The 8,697-nt window shown below is 37.1% G+C and overlaps 1 pseudogene; it reads left to right on the top strand.

The window, feature by feature from the left end:
- Positions 1 to 5,860: 5,860 nt before the first annotated feature.
- Positions 5,861 to 7,622, top strand: LOC138385996 (actin-related protein 3-like; annotated as a pseudogene).
- Positions 7,623 to 8,697: the final 1,075 nt, after the last annotated feature.

Raw genomic sequence — 8,697 nt, forward strand, 5'->3', positions numbered from 1 at the left:
AAATTGAGGCTCCAATGTCCTAAGCATTTGAAAGAATGAGGATGTGCCTTCACAATAAAAAAACAAAAACAAAACAAGAAGTGTCAAAGTGAAATGTCAAAGATATCAACTGTCAAGGTTAATACTTAAGAAAATTGGACATTCCATACTTAATAATCTAATAGAACAGCCATGGTTAAAAATCTGTTCAGAGCTCAGCAATTGACAAGGAAATTCAGTTATTTCTATTGCATACAGCATGTTAAGATAAAAACCAGGATCACAACTGAAAACCTCACTCCAGGACCATCAGAATTTTATAAATTTTACGTAATTATTAGAACACTTACATCAATAACATATCCATATAGGCTGGGTGAAGCGACTCAAGCCTGTAATCCCAGCACTTTGGGAGGCCGAAATGGGAGAATTGCTTGAGGCCAGGAGTTTGAGACCAGCCTGGGCAATACAGTGAGACTCTATCTCTACATAAATTTTTTTTTTTTTTTTTTGAGACAGAGTCTCGCTTTGTTGCCCAGGCTAGAGTGAGTGCTGTGGCATCAGCCTAGCTCACAGCAACCTCAAACTACTGGGCTCAAGCGATCCTACTGCCTCAGCCTCCTGAGTAGCTGGGACGACAGGCATGTGCCACCATGCCAGGCTAATTTTTTCCATATATATTTTAGTTGGCAAGACAATTTCTTTCTATTTTTAGTAGAGACGGGGTCTTGCTCTTGCTCAGGCTGGACTCGAACTCCTGACCTCGAGCGATCCACCCGCCTCGGCCTCCCAGAGTGCTAGGATTTATAGGTGTGAGCCACTGCGCCCGGCCTCATCTCTATATAAATAATAATAATAAAAAAAAATTAGCCAGGCCTGGTGGCACATGCCTGTAGTCCCAGCTATTCAGGAGGCTGAGAGGGAAGGATCGCTTGAGCCCAGGAGTTGGAGGTTACAGTGAGCTATGATCATGCCACTGCAATCCAGCTTGGGTGACAGAGTGAGACTCTGTCTCTTAAAAAGATAAATAAATAAAAAAAAATTTTAAAAACCACATGCTCATATAAATGTAACTTAAAGAAGATTTAGCATCACTTGTTATTTGATTCCATCTGTGCCTCCAATGCTTCCCATAAAATTCAATACATCAAATAAGCCTAATTAGTTTAACATCTCCACTAGATGAGAGATACATCCTTTGAGGCTCTCCAGGGGCCCAACTAGAAAACCTCAAAGTTAATTCTAGGTCAGAAACATTTAATTTAAAACTTTGATACTGGAGAAGCCTGCCAAAGATGTCAAAAGCTATAAAACATTTAATTAAAACAGAATCAGAGATCATTATAAAATAATAGTCATTCACTTAATCAGAGTGACAAAATATTTCAAAAGCAAATGCAGAAAGATACATGGATGTAAAAATATACAACCTTAACTCTTTTAAAGCTCAGTTTTCCTAAGTAATCAAAAACCTGATAAAGCCAACATGAAGGCTGGGCACGGTGGCTCATGCGTGTAATCCTAGCACTCTAGGAGGCTGACGTGGGAGGATTGCTTGAGCCCAGGAGTTTGAGGTTGCAGTGAGCCATGATCATATCACTGTACTCCAGCCAGGGTGACAGAGCAAGACTCTGTCTTAAAAAAAAAAAAAAAAAAAAGACAACAGGAAGCATAGAAAATTATCTTGATAAAACACAAAATCTTGTTTCCTAGGCCAATTACCGAAAGATAAAGAAAAAACTCCCACAGTGTGATTGCTTCTCCTTATGGAAAGCCCATTCAAGCAACCTGGAAATTGAACCTGATGAAAAAGTATTTGAATTCAATTAGATACTGTAAGAGTGTGTGTTCAAGGTTATTAGTATACACCATATTACAGAAGAAGTGAACAAGAAAACTAGTACCTTGAGAAGGGGAATGTTTGGCTCTTAGAAAAAGTAAAAGCACATGAAATTTCTCAGCTACATGAAATAATTCAGACATATATAGAAAAGCAATGGTACAGAGTCAAGTTATACTTGGAGAAAAACAGTGCTTTTCTAAGCCTTCAAGACAAACATTTCAGCGTTAGGCCACAACTGCATAGAATCAGAGAAAAAAAATACAGGAGCTGACCAGAAAGTTGAGGGAGACAGTCATCACTTTAATTAAACAAAAAATGTACCCTCTCAGGGGAAGAAAGAGGAAGAGCAGTAGGCAATGACGTACGACCTACAAATCACGTGCAGGGAGATGCACCAAAGGCTGAACTTCTGAGATATAAATCTGAAAAACTTCAAATGAAAGACTCTATTTAGAGAAATGAAATTACTACTTGAAATGAAACAGATAGCATTTTAAACCTAGAATCAGGGAAACTAAACAAAAACTGTAAAACAGGAAAAAGATGCAGTTCAGAATATGGTTGAAAATGTAAAGAAACAGATTTTCAGAGTTAAAACCCAAAATCGCTTGTGATTTGTTTTTATCAAAAGCAGATTATACTCTAAGAAAACCTCATTACTTTAAACTTAGAGAACTGGTTTTGTATCAAAATTGTGTCCAATTTTCAGAAAAAGTTATAAACATTTTTCTTCAAGCTTTAGTCAGTTTGATTACACAAAAAATTTATTTCGCGAGATTCATCTTTCACCAACCTTTTGCAACTTGCTCAAACCTTTTATGACTTGCTTAAGCCTTAATTTTGTTTTATAATTTCTTCTTTTTTCATATTGGAACAATCAATCATTTTACCTTAGGATAAAAATTTACTTTTCTGTTTCCTTTATCATTTGACCACACAAGATTCTTTCTCAAACAAAGCTATCTGTTTAACTTTTCTTACCAAAAGTACATCCTCATATTTATAACTTTCTTTTTATCTCTCTCCTCTTTACTTGTTACTTTCTGTCTTATTTTTATTTTCTTCTTAAATATATATTTTGAAACAACCTTTACATAACCTCCAAATGAGACAAAATTATTCTTTTGTAATAAAAATATATTTTCATGTCCTTTAAAAAATTTTATATGAATTAACATATCTTACTTTCTTATACACTTTGTATGTAGAATTATATATATTAATTAGAATTTTTAACTCTTAATAGCTTTGATTTTTAGTGAAAACTGAGGAAGTAAGCAATTTTGAACTATCATATATCAACAGCTTATGAATATATATCTTATAATTTTAGAAACATAAGCTTTCTCATTGAACAATTATTCAGTGTGCAAGAAGACATATTTATTAACAGACCTAAATATCTATTGTCTTTTTTTTTTTTTTTTTTTTTTTTGTTGAGACAGAGTCTCACTTTGTTGCCCAGGCTAGAGTGAGTGCCGTGGCGTCAGCTTAGCTCACAGCAACCTCAGACTCCTCGGCTTAAGCGATCCTCCTGCCTCAGCCTCCCGAGTAGCTGGGACTACAGGCATGCGCCACCATGCCCGGCTAATTTTTTCTATATAGATTTTTAGTTGTCCATATAATGTCTTTCTATTTTTAGTAGAGACGGGGTCTCGCTCTTGCTCAGGCTGGTCTCGAACTCCTGACCTTGAGCGATCCACCCGCCTCGGCCTCCCAGAGTGCTAGGATTACAGGCGTGAGCCACCGCGCCCGGCCTTCTATTGTCTTTTTATAAAATTTAGGAAGCCAAGAAAACTTACACTTACGTTCAGCAATTTATATTTCAGTATTTTATCTTATTTGGAAATGACCCAGACATTTAATAAGTATCTATTACTTAATTTAACATAACATAATTTTAAGACTTTAGATTAAGTGAAAAAATTCATTTTATAAACATTTATCTCATTTACACTTACCTTATTTGTTTAGTTTTAACAATTATGCCTAGATTACTTATGAAAACTGAACGGTATTAGACACAGCCAGTCATTATTTCAAGTTGTCTTTCTGGTAACCATTTTCATAGAATGTGAAAGCCAGGTGTTCACCTAAGAAAGGCCCCTAAAGTTAAACATATGGGTATTTTCCTGATTATTCAGAAGATACAGCTGTTTTCATTTAATCAACACTATTAAGCCAGTCTTATCCATCAAAGAGTTACCTAATCAAAGATAATTTGGCTTTTAAGGGTGGATTTGTAGTTTTATGACTTTAAAACATCTATCAGAGACAAATATAAACCTGTCTGAGCAGTAAACCTAGGCAAAATTTATGCCAACAATTCTGAAGATGTTGCTATATTTATTTTACCAACACTTTTAAAATTAGTTTATTTACCAAAGATTTACCCATGTCACAAGAACTTAAAATCATCTAGGTTAATTACTACATTTCTGATGAATTACTTGCTTTAAGCACTTAATTATTTTCCTTCACATCAATAAAATGAAGCTCTTTGTAAATTAAATATCATCTATACATTAAGTATATAGGCACAAAAACATAAAAACATACAGATGAACAAAAATAAAAATCTTACAGTTTTCACTTTAAAATTCTAGTCATGAGACAGTAAGACATGGTAATATAAACTCACCAGTTTATACAAAGACAGCTGGATTCAAATTACATCTCTGACAAAATGGGACAAATTAAGGTCATATTCATATGGCTAAACTTAAGAATTTGATTTGTCCTGATAGGTAATATTATGAAGGCTGTGGACCAAATTTTGGGCAACGCAGTTTCCATAGTTTGATTATTGAAAGCCTCTTTTACAATTCCCCCACTTTGTTTAGTTCCAAATGACTTGTTTTAGTGAACTGTTGGATGTTTATATTTCAGTTAGGGCTTGATGAAAAAATAAACTTCCCAGTGGACTTTAGTAACAGATTTATCTTAATATAAGTAAAAAAGTCAGCAGATTAAGAGTAAACAGAAAAAATAGAGGAATTAAATGCTTCTATATGCATAGAATATTCAGACTGTTTAATATTGAGGTTTTCTAAGAAAAACAAACTTACAGAATTCAAATAATTCCCCTAATGGTCATAAATTATTCTTGGTGTTATTTGCCCATCAGTTTAAAAATGTACATGAGAATGGACCATAACTTTTGAATGTATAGGCTGCTGGAGTCCCAGAGGGTTTGTCATACCTTAGAATCTTGAGGATCCCATCTTATTTCTTATTGATCTCTTGAGAGCAAGAAGAAAAATCCTACAAATCTAATTGGGAATGTCAGGGGTTTGGACTGGTGCTTTGTTTTACAGTGTCCCTGGCACAGGATTTTTTTTATACTTGGCAGATGGCCTTTGCCCTAGTTGTCTGACCTGTGACCAAGTTTTCCCTAGTCGCATGGAAATTTTCTTGAGACTGGCGGGCGCCCTAGCAGTAATCTTGCCTGTCCACGGGTCAGTTTATCTTAACACAGGAGACGTTTTCTTCAGAGACAAGAGTCCCTTACAGATGCTGGTGACTGCCCTAGTGGCTTTTAATTGGCCCACCTGTGCCCACCATTTAGAAGGCTTATTTTTTGCTCTTGGAAAATGTTCAGAAACAAGTATGGAAAAGTAAAAGAGCCGAATCATTTGTAACAGAACCAAAATGAAACCCAAATAAGAATGTTAAGCTGGGGGCGCAGACCAAACAAAATATTATATCAGGTGCACAGAAAAAACAAAAGGGAAACACCAGAAAAGACATGCTTCGCAGACAGAACATGAGTTCTGTAGAAGCCAGGGTCCTCTCCAGGATGACGTCATCCTCACATCAGGCAGGGCTCGCCAGAAAAGACAAAGGTCTTCTGTAGTCCCAAGAGGGATGCAAGGTCCCTTCGTAAGGAAGCCTTGTAACCAAATCAGATCCCAAATAAAGTCAAAGAGCTTCTACCAAAAAAAGGGGAGGCTCGGCCTGAGAGAAGACTCCCTAGGGCAGAAAAGGCAAGCCAGGGAAGCCAAGAGCTCAAAGGGTTCGCTCACGTGAGTACCGAACATGGGTTCCAAGAATCTGAATTCAGGTCCCACTTCTGACTCCAAATGGTGTCAATGTAAGTAACAGACACAGAGAGGGGCTCTGTAAAAGAACATGGTATTTGTTAAGGTGTGAGGCCCATACTTGGGGGCAGAAAGAATTCTCAGACAGTGATTACTCTATACAGAAGTCAAAGTATATTTATTTTTCCTGAGAAAGAGTGACATAGAGAGATAGAGACAGATAGAGTGAGACACAGAGAGAGAGAGAAAGAAAGAGAGACAAAGGCCACAACACACAGAGGGAGGAAAGAAATGTCGGGTGCCGAGGAAAGTTACTTGGTGCTTTTCAAGGGTAGAAAACACTTTTTTTCCCTCTCTTTCAGGGGACTGATAACAAAAGCGGCTGTGAAGCTGCTGCGTTGGCTTTTTTTGTTTCTCACGCAGCAGATTGATACAGAAATAAGTTTCTTCTTGGGACTGCAAATTAGTGCAACCTCTGTGGAAAAGAATTTCGAGATACCTCAAAGAGCTAAAAATAGAAATACCATTCGATCCAGCAATAGCACTATTAGGCATCTACCCAAAAGAGCAAAAATCATTCTAGGGCCGGGCGTGGTGGCTCTCACCTGTAATCCTAGCACTCTGGGAGGCCGAGGCGGGTGGATCGCTCAAGGTCAGGAGTTCGAGACCAGCCTGAGCAAGAGCGAGACCCCGTCTCTACTAAAAAAAAAAAATAGAAAGAAATTATCTGGCCAACTGAAATATATATAGAAAAAATAGCTGGGCATGGTGGCACATGCCTGTAGTCCCAGCTACTCGGGAGGCTGAGGTGGTAGGATCGCTTAAGCCCAGGAGTTTGAGGTTGCTGTGACCTAGGCTGACGCCATGGCACTCATTCTAGCCCGGGCAACAAAGCGAGACTCTGTCTCAAAAAAAAAAAAAAAAAAAAAATCATTCTATAATAAAAACATCTGCATCTGAATGTTTACGGCAGCATAATTCACTATTGCAAGGATGTGGAAACAGCCCCAGTGCCCAAGTCCTTTGGTGTTCCAGGCTTGTACATTGAGGTGTAGGCGGGCCTTACCTTAGCTATATCCTGGACCTTAAGACAAAGAGGAGAATGGACGTTGACCTGCATGTAGGTTATAGGCAGTGGAGTTGGAGTCACTCATGGCATTCCCGTGGCGGAAGGCTTTGTGATCGGCAGCTGTATTGAACACATTCCAATCACAGGATGAGGTAAAAGAATTTAACAAGCATGACACAGATGGGTCAAAGTGGATTAAACAGTATGCTGGAATTAATGCTATCTCAGAGAAAGCATTTTCCACTGATGTTTGGCATGAGAGATTCTTGGGATCTGAGATCTCTTTTTATCCAGAGTTTGCTAATCCAGACTTTACACAACCTATCTCAGAAGTTGTAGATGAAGTAATTCAGAATTGTCCTGTTAATGTCTGACATCCTCTCTACAAGAATATTGTCCTCTCTGGAGGTTCAACCATGTTCAGGGACTTTGGACATCACTTGGAAAGAGATTTGAAAAGAACTGTAAGCTGCCAGGCTGAAATGAAATGAGGAATTAATTGAGTGTCAGTAGACTGAAGCGCAAACCTGTTGATGGACACGTCATTACGCAGCGATATGCGGTTTGATTTGGAGGATCAATACTGGCTTCCACGCCTGAGTTCTACCAAGTATGCCACCCCAAAAAGGATTATGAAGAAATTGGACCTAGCATTTGTCATCACAATCCAGTGTTTGGAATCCTGTCCTAAAACTGACTTCATAGTTATTGAGGTTAGGGAGGTGGGGAAGAGATCATCTTTCTGATTATCTGCTTCATCTGGATGGCTGGTGTTGAGGTTTCAAACCTGCCTTGAAATAGTAAGACCAAACATGATTATACAGGAATATTTCAATAAGTGTGTCAACATGCAGGTGTCGAACAGAGTGAAAATGATTGTTTTTCTTTAAATATTTGAATCTTACGTGTAACACAAAGAAGTGGGTTTTAGTTCTTTCTGTGCCCTGATATTTTGTATAGTAATGAATTATCCAAGATTTCATGGGATTTTTTGGTGGAGATAGTTCCATAATGTTTGAATTGTACATTTCTAAGTGTGTAATGCAAAAGCTTGTTTATATTTCATACATTTTATACCTTGAGAAAAAAAGGCAAAGAAAAAAACTGTAGTAATTGCAGGAAAAAAAGTGACCAAGTAAAGGATAAATTCAAAAATAGCCTCATGAGACTTGGCCTGCACACTCACAGGGTTTGAGTGACTATGAAGTGTTTCCTTCCCTCTCTTCTCCTGGAACTAAGAGCTGGGATCTTGGATTAACTGATGCCTGCTAGTGCTTTTCGGATTACTCGAACTCTGTTTCTCGATTTAAAAGAAAAATACAAGACTGTTGGACCAGTATTGTAGTTCTGTGGTATCATTTCTTATTTTTAAAAAACTCAATAATTTAGTTATCAAAACTGATACATTTAAAGGCTATCATTCTAACAAAAGCACATTTAAAAAAATACTTATTTCTCACTCTTTAATCTCTTTATAGGTTAACTAGTAAATCTATTTTCTTTAAACCTCTGCAATAGTTCTTTAAATTCACAACAGTTGGTTAGCAAGCTGATTTTTTATGTGTTCTATACAAATAATTGTGAACTTGCAATATATTGAATGCTTTCGTTTTGGTAACTGTATCTCCATTTGATAGTTTCATTTGTGTAACTTATTTGCGGTTTGAAAATTTTTTTGTGTGTGCTAGTCCCTAACATCATTGAAAGTTAATTTTTTTGGCTTTTAAAGTATCTAGATCATGAAGAAAAATTGATGAAAATAATTT

This window comes from Eulemur rufifrons, chromosome 7, assembly GCF_041146395.1.
Source record: "Eulemur rufifrons isolate Redbay chromosome 7, OSU_ERuf_1, whole genome shotgun sequence".
Lineage (NCBI taxonomy): Eukaryota > Metazoa > Chordata > Mammalia > Primates > Lemuridae > Eulemur > Eulemur rufifrons.